The following is a 10,958-nucleotide window of genomic DNA, read 5'->3' as shown; positions in this document are numbered from 1 at the left end:
GCTCAGGTGAGAGGTGCTCAGGTGGGAGGTGCTCAGGTGGGAGGTGCTCAGGTGCGAGGTGCTCAGGTGAGAGGTGCTCAGGTGTGAGGTGCTCAGGTGGGAGGTGCTCAGGTGGGAGGTGCTCAGGTGTGAGGTGCTCAGGTGGGAGGTGCTCAGTTGGGAGGCCTCAGGTGGGAGGTGCTCAGGTGAGAGGTGCTCAGGTGGGAGGTGCTCAGGTGTGAGGTGCTCAGGTGAGAGGCCTCAAGTGGGAGGTGCTCAGGTGTGAGGTGCTCAGGTGAGAGGTGCTCAGGTGAGAGGTGCTCAGGTGTGAGGTGCTCAGGTGGGAGGTGCTCAGGTGGGAGGTGCTCAGGTGGGAGGTGCTCAGGTGAGAGGTGCTCAGGTGTGAGGTGCTCAGGTGGGAGGTGCTCAGGTGGGAGGCCTCAGGTGGGAGGTGCTCAGGTGAGAGGTGCTCAGGTGGGAGGTGCTCAGGTGGGAGGTGCTCAGGTGTGAGGTGCTCAGGTGAGAGGCCTCAAGTGGGAGGTGCTCAGGTGTGAGGTGCTCAGGTGTGAGGTGCTCAGGTGAGAGGTGCTCAGGTGAGAGGTGCTCAGGTGTGAGGTGCTCAGGTGAGAGGTGCTCAGGTGTGAGGTGCTCAGGTGGGAGGTGCTCAGGTGAGAGGTGCTCAGGTGAGAGGTGCTCAAGTGGGAGGCCTCAGGTGGGAAGTGATCAGGTGAGAGGCCTCAAGTGGGAGGCCTCAGGTGGGAGGTGCTCAGGTGAGAGGTGCTCAAGTGGGAGGTGCTCAGGTGGGAGGTGCTCAGGTGAGAGGTGCTCAGGTGAGAGGCCTCAGGTGGGAGGTGCTCAGGTGAGAGGCCTCAGGTGGGAGGTACTCAGGTGAGAGGTGCTCAGGTGAGGCCTCAGGTGGGAGGTGCTCAGGTGAGAGGCCTCAGGTGGGAGGTGCTCAGGTGAGAGGTGCTCAGGTGAGAGGTGCTCAAGTGGGAGGCCTCAGGTGGGAGGTGCTCAGGTGAGAGGTGCTCAGGTGAGAGGCCTCAGGTGGGAGGTGCTCAGGTGAGAGGCCTCAGGTGGGAGGTGCTCAGGTGAGAGGTGCTCAAGTGGGAGGTGCTCAGGTGAGAGGCCTCAAGTGGGAGGCCTCAGGTGGGAGGTGCTCAGGTGAGAGGTGCTCAAGTGGGAGGTGCTCAGGTGAGAGGTGCTCAGGTGAGAGGTGCTCAAGTGGGAGGCCTCAGGTGAGAGGTGCTCAGGTGAGAGGTGCTCAAGTGGGAGGTGCTCAGGTGAGAGGTGCTCAGGTGAGAGGTGCTCAAGTGGGAGGTGCTCAGGTGAGAGGCCTCAAGTGGGAGGTGCTCAGGTGAGAGGCCTCAGGTGGGAGGTGCTCAGGTGAGAGGTGCTCAGGTGAGAGGTGCTCAAGTGGGAGGCCTCAGGTGGGAGGTGCTCAGGTGAGAGGTGCTCAAGTGGGAGGTGCTCAGGTGAGAGGCCTCAAGTGGGAGGCCTCAGGTGGGAGGTGTTCAGGTGAGAGGTGCTCAAGTGGGAGGTGCTCAGGTGGGAGGTGCTCAGGTGAGAGGTGCTCAGGTGAGAGGCCTCAGGTGGGAGGTGCTCAGGTGAGAGGCCTCAGGTGGGAGGTGCTCAGGTGAGAGGCCTCAGGTGGGAGGTGCTCAGGTGAGAGGTGCTCAGGTGAGGCCTCAGGTGGGAGGTGCTCAGGTGAGAGGCCTCAGGTGAGAGGTGCTCAGGTGGGAGGTGCTCAGGTGAGAGATGCTCAGGTGAGAGGTGATCAAGTGGGAGGCCTCAGGTGGGAGGTGCTCAGGTGAGGCCTCAGGTGGGAGGTGCTCAGGTGAGAGGTGCTCAGGTGAGAGGCCTCAGGTGGGAGGTGCTCAGGTGAGAGGCCTCAGGTGGGAGGTGCTCAGGTGAGAGGTGCTCAAGTGGGAGGTGCTCAGGTGAGAGGCCTCAAGTGGGAGGCCTCAGGTGGGAGGTGCTCAGGTGAGAGGTGCTTAAGTGGGAGGTGCTCAGGTGAGAGGTGCTCAGGTGAGAGGTGCTCAAGTGGGAGGTGCTCAGGTGAGAGGTGCTCAGGTGAGAGGCCTCAGGTGGGAGGTGCTCAGGTGAGAGGCCTCAGGTGGGAGGTGCTCAGGTGAGAGGTGCTCAGGTGAGGCCTCAGGTGGGAGGTGCTCAGGTGAGAGGTGCTCAGGTGGGAGGTGCTCAGGTGAGAGGTGCTCAGGTGAGAGGTGCTCAAGTGGGAGGCCTCAGGTGAGAGGCCTCAAGTGGGAGGCCCCAGGTGGGAGGTGCTCAGGTGAGAGGTGCTCAAGTGGGAGGTGCTCAGGTGAGAGGTGCTCAGGTGAGAGGTGCTCAAGTGGGAGGTGCTCAGGTGAGAGGCCTCAAGTTGGAGGCCTCAGGTGGGAGGTGCTCAGGTGAGAGGTGCTTAGGTGAGAGGCCTCAGGTGGGAGGTGCTCAGGTGAGAGGCCTCAGGTGGGAGGTGCTCAGGTGAGAGGTGCTCAAGTGGGAGGTGCTCAGGTGAGAGGCCTCAAGTGGGAGGCCTCAGGTGGGAGGTGCTCAGGTGAGAGGTGCTCAAGTGGGAGGTGCTCAGGTGAGAGGTGCTCAGGTGAGAGGTGCTCAAGTGGGAGGTGCTCAGGTGAGAGGTGCTCAGGTGAACGGTGCTCAAGTGGGAGGTGCTCAGGTGAGAGGCCTCAAGTGGGAGGTGCTCAGGTGAGAGGCCTCAGGTGGGAGGTGCTCAGGTGAGAGGCCTCAGGTGAGAGGTGCTCAGGTGAGAGGTGCTCAAGTGGGAGGTGCTCAGGTGAGAGGCCTCAAGTGGGAGGTGCTCAGGTGAGAGGCCTCAGGTGGGAGGTGCTCAGGTGAGTAGTGCTCAGGTGAGAGGTGCTCAAGTGGGAGGCCTCAGGTGGGAGGTGCTCAGGTGAGAGGTGCTCAAGTGGGAGGTGCTCAGGTGAGAGGCCTCAAGTGGGAGGCCTCAGGTGGGAGGTGCTCAGGTGAGAGGTGCTCAAGTGGGAGGTGCTCAGGTGGGAGGTGCTCAGGTGAGAGGTGCTCAGGTGAGAGGCCTCAGGTGGGAGGTGCTCAGGTGAGAGGCCTCAGGTGGGAGGTGCTCAGGTGAGAGGCCTCAGGTGGGAGGTGCTCAGGTGAGAGGTGCTCAGGTGAGGCCTCAGGTGGGAGGTGCTCAGGTGAGAGGCCTCAGGTGGGAGGTGCTCAGGTGAGAGGTGCTCAGGTGAGGCCTCAGGTGGGAGGTGCTAAGGTGAGAGGTGCTCAGGTGGGAGGTGCTCAGGTGAGAGGTGCTCAGGTGAGAGGTGCTCAAGTGGGAGGCCTCAGGTGAGAGGCCTCAAGTGGGAGACCCCAGGTGGGAGGTGCTCAGGTGAGAGGTGCTCAAGTGGGAGGTGCTCAGGTGAGAGGTGCTCAGGTGAGAGGTGCTCAAGTGGGAGGTGCTCAGGTGAGAGGCCTCAAGTTGGAGGCCTCAGGTGGGAGGTGCTCAGGTGAGAGGTGCTTAGGTGAGAGGCCTCAGGTGGGTGGTACTCAGGTGAGAGGCCTCAGGTGAGAGGTGCTCAAGTGGGAGGTGCTCAGGTGAGAGGTGCTCAGGTGAGAGGTGCTCAAGTGGGAGGTGCTCAGGTGAGAGGCCTCAAGTGGGAGGTGCTCAGGTGAGAGGCCTCAGGTGGGAGGTGCTCAGGTGAGAGGCCTCAGGTGAGAGGTGCTCAGGTGAGAGGTGCTCAAGTGGGAGGTGCTCAGGTGAGAGGCCTCAAGTGGGAGGTGCTCAGGTGAGAGGCCTCAGGTGGGAGGTGCTCAGGTGAGTAGTGCTCAGGTGAGAGGTGCTCAAGTGGGAGGCCTCAGGTGGGAGGTGCTCAGGTGAGAGGTGCTCAAGTGGGAGGTGCTCAGGTGGGAGGTGCTCAGGTGAGAGGTGCTCAGGTGAGAGGCCTCAGGTGGGAGGTGCTCAGGTGAGAGGCCTCAGGTGGGAGGTGCTCAGGTGAGAGGCCTCAGGTGGGAGGTGCTCAGGTGAGAGGTGCTCAGGTGAGGCCTCAGGTGGGAGGTGCTCAGGTGAGAGGCCTCAGGTGAGAGGTGCTCATGTGAGAGGCCTCAGGTGAGAAGTGCTCAGGTGGGAGGTGCTCAGGTGAGAGGTGCTCAGGTGAGAGGTGCTAAAGTGGGAGGCCTCAGGTGGGAGGTGCTCAGGTGAGGCCTCAGGTGGGAGGTGCTCAGGTGAGAGGTGCTCAGGTGAGAGGTGCTCAAGTGGGAGGCCTCAGGTGAGAGGCCTCAGGTGGGAGGTGCTCAGGTGAGAGGCCTCAGGTGGGAGGTGTTCAGGTGAGAGGTGCTCAAGTGGGAGGTGCTCAGGTGAGAGGCCTCAAGTGGGAGGCCTCAGGTGGGAGGTGCTCAGGTGAGAGGTGCTCAAGTGGGAGGTGCTCAGGTGAGAGGTGCTCAGGTGAGAGGTGCTCAAGTGGGAGGTGCTCAGGTGAGAGGTGCTCAGGTGAGAGTTCTCAGGTGGGAGGTGCTCAGGTGAGAGGCCTCAGGTGGGAGGTGCTCAGGTGAGAGGTGCTCAGGTGAGGCCTCAGGTGGGAGGTGCTCAGGTGAGAGGTGCTCAGGTGGGAGGTGCTCAGGTGAGAGGTGCTCAGGTGAGAGGTGCTCAAGTGGGAGGCCTCAGGTGAGAGGCCTCAAGTGGGAGGCCTCAGGTGGGAGGTGCTCAGGTGAGAGGTGCTCAAATGGGAGGTGCTCAGGTGAGAGGTGCTCAGGTGAGAGGTGCTCAAGTGGGAGGTGCTCAGGTGAGAGGCCTCAGGTGGGAGGTGCTCAGGTGAGAGGCCTCAGGTGAGAGGTGCTCAGGTGAGAGGTGCTCAAGTGGGAGGTGCTCAGGTGAGAGGCCTCAAGTGGGAGGTGCTCAGGTGAGAGGCCTCAGGTGGGAGGTGCTCAGGTGAGTAGTGCTCAGGTGAGAGGTGCTCAAGTGGGAGGCCTCAGGTGGGAGGTGCTCAGGTGAGAGGTGCTCAAGTGGGAGGTGCTCAGGTGGGAGGTGCTCAGGTGAGAGGTGCTCAGGTGAGAGGCCTCAGGTGGGAGGTGCTCAGGTGAGAGGCCTCAGGTGGGAGGTGCTCAGGTGAGAGGCCTCAGGTGGGAGGTGCTCAGGTGAGAGGTGCTCAGGTGAGGCCTCAGGTGGGAGGTGCTCAGGTGAGAGGCCTCAGGTGAGAGGTGCTCAGGTGAGAGGCCTCAGGTGAGAAGTGCTCAGGTGGGAGGTGCTCAGGTGAGAGGTGCTCAGGTGAGAGGTGCTAAAGTGGGAGGCCTCAGGTGGGAGGTGCTCAGGTGAGGCCTCAGGTGGGAGGTGCTCAGGTGAGAGGTGCTCAGGTGAGAGGTGCTCAAGTGGGAGGCCTCAGGTGAGAGGCCTCAGGTGGGAGGTGCTCAGGTGAGAGGCCTCAGGTGGGAGGTGTTCAGGTGAGAGGTGCTCAAGTGGGAGGTGCTCAGGTGAGAGGCCTCAAGTGGGAGGCCTCAGGTGGGAGGTGCTCAGGTGAGAGGTGCTCAAGTGGGAGGTGCTCAGGTGAGAGGTGCTCAGGTGAGAGGTGCTCAAGTGGGAGGTGCTCAGGTGAGAGGTGCTCAGGTGAGAGTTCTCAGGTGGGAGGTGCTCAGGTGAGAGGCCTCAGGTGGGAGGTGCTCAGGTGAGAGGTGCTCAGGTGAGGCCTCAGGTGGGAGGTGCTCAGGTGAGAGGTGCTCAGGTGGGAGGTGCTCAGGTGAGAGGTGCTCAGGTGAGAGGTGCTCAAGTGGGAGGCCTCAGGTGAGAGGCCTCAAGTGGGAGGCCTCAGGTGGGAGGTGCTCAGGTGAGAGGTGCTCAAGTGGGAGGTGCTCAGGTGAGAGGTGCTCAGGTGAGAGGTGCTCAAGTGGGAGGTGCTCAGGTGAGAGGCCTCAAGTTGGAGGCCTCAGGTGGGAGGTGCTCAGGTGAGAGGTGCTCAGGTGAGAGGCCTCAGGTGGGAGGTGCTCAGGTGAGAGGCCTCAGGTGGGAGGTGCTCAGGTGAGAGGTGCTCAAGTGGGAGGTGCTCAGGTGAGAGGCCTCAAGTGGGAGGTCTCAGGTGGGAGGTGCTCAGGTGAGAGGTGCTCAAGTGGGAGGTGCTCAGGTGAGAGGTGCTCAGGTGAGAGGTGCTCAAGTGGGAGGCCTCAGGTGAGAGGTGCTCAGGTGAGAGGTGCTCAAGTGGGAGGTGCTCAGGTGAGAGGTGCTCAGGTGAGAGGTGCTCAAGTGGGAGGTGCTCAGGTGAGAGGCCTCAAGTGGGAGGTGCTCAGGTGAGAGGCCTCAGGTGGGAGGTGCTCAGGTGAGAGGTGCTCAGGTGAGAGGTGCTCAAGTGGGAGGCCTCAGGTGGGAGGTGCTCAGGTGAGAGGTGCTCAGGTGAGAGGTGCTCATGTGAGGCCTCAGGTGGGAGGTGCTCAGGTGAGAGGTGCTCAGGTGGGAGGTGCTCAGGTGAGAGGTGCTCAGGTGAGAGGTGCTCATGTGAGGCCTCAGGTGGGAGGTGCTCAGGTGAGAGGTGCTCAGGTGAGAGGTGCTCAGGTGGGAGGTGCTCAAGTGGGAGGCCTCAGGTGAGAGGCCTCAAGTGGGAGGCCTCAGGTGGGAGGTGCTCAGGTGAGAGGTGCTCAAGTGGGAGGTGCTCAGGTGAGAGGTGCTCAGGTGAGAGGTGCTCAAGTGGGAGGTGCTCAGGTGAGAGGCCTCAAGTTGGAGTTCTCAGGTGGGAGGTGCTCAGGTGAGAGGTGCTCAGGTGAGAGGCCTCAGGTGGGAGGTGCTCAGGTGAGAGGCCTCAGGTGGGAGGTGCTCAGGTGAGAGGTGCTCAAGTGGGAGGTGCTCAGGTGAGAGGCCTCAGGTGGGAGGTGCTCAGGTGGGAGGTGCTCAGGTGAGAGGTGCTCAAGTGGGAGGTGCTCAGGTGAGAGGTGCTCAAGTGGGAGGCCTCAGGTGAGAGGTGCTCAGGTGAGAGGTGCTCAAGTGGGAGGTGCTCAGGTGAGAGGTGCTCAAGTGGGAGGTGCTCAGGTGAGAGGCCTCAGGTGGGAGGTGCTCAGGTGGGAGGTGCTCAGGTGAGAGGTGCTCAAGTGGGAGGTGCTCAGGTGAGAGGTGCTCAAGTGGGAGGCCTCAGGTGAGAGGTGCTCAGGTGAGAGGTGCTCAAGTGGGAGGTGCTCAGGTGAGAGGTGCTCAAGTGGGAGGTGCTCAGGTGAGAGGCCTCAAGTGGGAGGTGCTCAGGTGAGAGGCCTCAGGTGGGAGGTGCTCAGGTGAGAGGTGCTCAGGTGAGAGGCCTCAGGTGGGAGGTGCTCAGGTGAGAGGTGCTCAGGTGAGAGGCCTCAGGTGGGAGGTGCTCAGGTGAGAGGCCTCAGGTGGGAGGTGCTCAGGTGAGAGGCCTCAGGTGGGAGGTGCTCAGGTGAGAGGTGCTCAGGTGAGAGGCCTCAGGTGAGAAGTGCTCAGGTGGGAGGTGCTCAGGTGAGAGGTGCTCAGGTGAGAGGTGCTCAAGTGGGAGGCCTCAGGTGGGAGGTGCTCAGGTGAGGCCTCAGGTGGGAGGTGCTCAGGTGAGAGGTGCTCAGGTGAGAGGTGCTCAAGTGGGAGGCCTCAGGTGAGAGGCCTCAGGTGGGAGGTGCTCAGGTGAGAGGTGCTCAGGTGAGAGGCCTCAAGTGGGAGGCCTCAGGTGGGAGGTGCTCAGGTGAGAGGTGCTCAAGTGAGAGGTGCTCAGGTGAGAGGTGCTCAAGTGGGAGGTGCTCAGGTGAGAGGCCTCAAGTTGGAGGCCTCAGGTGAGAGGTGCTCAAGTGGGAGGTGCTCAGGTGAGAGGCCTCAAGTTGGAGGCCTCAGGTGAGAGGTGCTCAAGTGGGAGGTGCTCAGGTGAGAGGCCTCAAGTTGGAGGCCTCAGGTGAGAGGTGCTCAAGTGGGAGGTGCTCAGGTGAGAGGCCTCAGGTGGGAGGTGCTCAGGTGAGAGGCCTCAGGTGAGAGGTGCTCAGGTGAGAGGTGCTCAAGTGGGAGGTGCTCAGGTGAGAGGCCTCAAGTGGGAGGTGCTCAGGTGAGAGGCCTCAGGTGGGAGGTGCTCAGGTGAGTAGTGCTCAGGTGAGAGGTGCTCAAGTGGGAGGCCTCAGGTGGGAGGTGCTCAGGTGAGAGGTGCTCAAGTGGGAGGTGCTCAGGTGGGAGGTGCTCAGGTGAGAGGTGCTCAGGTGAGAGGCCTCAGGTGGGAGGTGCTCAGGTGAGAGGCCTCAGGTGGGAGGTGCTCAGGTGAGAGGCCTCAGGTGGGAGGTGCTCAGGTGAGAGGTGCTCAGGTGAGGCCTCAGGTGGGAGGTGCTCAGGTGAGAGGCCTCAGGTGAGAGGTGCTCAGGTGAGAGGCCTCAGGTGAGAAGTGCTCAGGTGGGAGGTGCTCAGGTGAGAGGTGCTCAGGTGAGAGGTGCTAAAGTGGGAGGCCTCAGGTGGGAGGTGCTCAGGTGAGGCCTCAGGTGGGAGGTGCTCAGGTGAGAGGTGCTCAGGTGAGAGGTGCTCAAGTGGGAGGCCTCAGGTGAGAGGCCTCAGGTGGGAGGTGCTCAGGTGAGAGGCCTCAGGTGGGAGGTGTTCAGGTGAGAGGTGCTCAAGTGGGAGGTGCTCAGGTGAGAGGCCTCAAGTGGGAGGCCTCAGGTGGGAGGTGCTCAGGTGAGAGGTGCTCAAGTGGGAGGTGCTCAGGTGAGAGGTGCTCAGGTGAGAGGTGCTCAAGTGGGAGGTGCTCAGGTGAGAGGTGCTCAGGTGAGAGTTCTCAGGTGGGAGGTGCTCAGGTGAGAGGCCTCAGGTGGGAGGTGCTCAGGTGAGAGGTGCTCAGGTGAGGCCTCAGGTGGGAGGTGCTCAGGTGAGAGGTGCTCAGGTGGGAGGTGCTCAGGTGAGAGGTGCTCAGGTGAGAGGTGCTCAAGTGGGAGGCCTCAGGTGAGAGGCCTCAAGTGGGAGGCCTCAGGTGGGAGGTGCTCAGGTGAGAGGTGCTCAAGTGGGAGGTGCTCAGGTGAGAGGTGCTCAGGTGAGAGGTGCTCAAGTGGGAGGAGCTCAGGTGAGAGGCCTCAAGTTGGAGGCCTCAGGTGGGAGGTGCTCAGGTGAGAGGTGCTCAGGTGAGAGGCCTCAGGTGGGAGGTGCTCAGGTGAGAGGCCTCAGGTGGGAGGTGCTCAGGTGAGAGGTGCTCAAGTGGGAGGTGCTCAGGTGAGAGGCCTCAAGTGGGAGGCCTCAGGTGGGAGGTGCTCAGGTGAGAGGTGCTCAAGTGGGAGGTGCTCAGGTGAGAGGTGCTCAGGTGAGAGGTGCTCAAGTGGGAGGCCTCAGGTGAGAGGTGCTCAGGTGAGAGGTGCTCAAGTGGGAGGTGCTCAGGTGAGAGGTGCTCAGGTGAGAGGTGCTCAAGTGGGAGGTGCTCAGGTGAGAGGCCTCAAGTGGGAGGTGCTCAGGTGAGAGGCCTCAGGTGGGAGGTGCTCAGGTGAGAGGTGCTCAGGTGAGAGGTGCTCAAGTGGGAGGCCTCAGGTGGGAGGTGCTCAGGTGAGAGGTGCTCAGGTGAGAGGTGCTCATGTGAGGCCTCAGGTGGGAGGTGCTCAGGTGAGAGGTGCTCAGGTGGGAGGTGCTCAGGTGAGAGGTGCTCAGGTGAGAGGTGCTCATGTGAGGCCTCAGGTGGGAGGTGCTCAGGTGAGAGGTGCTCAGGTGAGAGGTGCTCAGGTGGGAGGTGCTCAAGTGGGAGGCCTCAGGTGAGAGGCCTCAAGTGGGAGGTGCTCAAGTGAGAGGTGCTCAAGTGGGAGGTGCTCAGGTGAGAGGCCTCAAGTTGGAGTTCTCAGGTGGGAGGTGCTCAGGTGAGAGGTGTTCAGGTGAGAGGCCTCAGGTGGGAGGTGCTCAGGTGAGAGGCCTCAGGTGGGAGGTGCTCAGGTGAGAGGTGCTCAAGTGGGAGGTGCTCAGGTGAGAGGCCTCAGGTGGGAGGTGCTCAGGTGGGAGGTGCTCAGGTGAGAGGTGCTCAAGTGGGAGGTGCTCAGGTGAGAGGTGCTCAAGTGGGAGGCCTCAGGTGAGAGGTGCTCAGGTGAGAGGTGCTCAAGTGGGAGGTGCTCAGGTGAGAGGTGCTCAAGTGGGAGGTGCTCAGGTGAGAGGCCTCAGGTGGGAGGTGCTCAGGTGGGAGGTGCTCAGGTGAGAGGTGCTCAAGTGGGAGGTGCTCAGGTGAGAGGTGCTCAAGTGGGAGGCCTCAGGTGAGAGGTGCTCAGGTGAGAGGTGCTCAAGTGGGAGGTGCTCAGGTGAGAGGTGCTCAAGTGGGAGGTGCTCAGGTGAGAGGCCTCAAGTGGGAGGTGCTCAGGTGAGAGGCCTCAGGTGGGAGGTGCTCAGGTGAGAGGTGCTCAGGTGAGAGGCCTCAGGTGGGAGGTGCTCAGGTGAGAGGTGCTCAGGTGAGAGGCCTCAGGTGGGAGGTGCTCAGGTGAGAGGCCTCAGGTGGGAGGTGCTCAGGTGAGAGGCCTCAGGTGGGAGGTGCTCAGGTGAGAGGTGCTCAGGTGAGAGGCCTCAGGTGAGAAGTGCTCAGGTGGGAGGTGCTCAGGTGAGAGGTGCTCAGGTGAGAGGTGCTCAAGTGGGAGGCCTCAGGTGGGAGGTGCTCAGGTGAGGCCTCAGGTGGGAGGTGCTCAGGTGAGAGGTGCTCAGGTGAGAGGTGCTCAAGTGGGAGGCCTCAGGTGAGAGGCCTCAGGTGGGAGGTGCTCAGGTGAGAGGTGCTCAGGTGAGAGGCCTCAAGTGGGAGGCCTCAGGTGGGAGGTGCTCAGGTGAGAGGTGCTCAAGTGAGAGGTGCTCAGGTGAGAGGTGCTCAAGTGGGAGGTGCTCAGGTGAGAGGCCTCAAGTTGGAGGCCTCAGGTGAGAGGTGCTCAAGTGGGAGGTGCTCAGGTGAGAGGCCTCAAGTTGGAGGCCTCAGGTGAGAGGTGCTCAAGTGGGAGGTGTTCAGGTGAGAGGTGCTCAAGTGGGAGGTGCTCAGGTGAGAGGTGCTCAAGTGAGAGGTGCTCAGGTGAGAGGTGCTCAAGTGGGAGGTGCTCAGGTGAGAGGCCTCAAGTTGGAGGCC

The 10,958-nt window shown here is 62.3% G+C and overlaps 1 protein-coding gene across 1 annotated transcript in view; it reads right to left on the bottom strand.

Annotated features, from left to right (window-relative positions):
* tet1 (tet methylcytosine dioxygenase 1) overlaps positions 1 to 10,958 on the bottom strand; it is a 154,637-nt gene that overhangs the window by 84,464 nt on the left and 59,215 nt on the right. The window lies entirely within an intron of this gene.

The sequence above is a fragment of the Eucyclogobius newberryi genome, unplaced genomic scaffold (genome assembly GCF_026437365.1).
Source record: "Eucyclogobius newberryi isolate DKJ021-1_F unplaced genomic scaffold, fEucNew1.0.hap1 SCAF_8, whole genome shotgun sequence".
Classification (NCBI taxonomy): Eukaryota; Metazoa; Chordata; class Actinopteri; order Gobiiformes; family Gobiidae; genus Eucyclogobius; species Eucyclogobius newberryi.
Note: the sequence above shows the minus strand (reverse complement) of the source record. Positions and strands in the feature narration are given on the sequence as shown.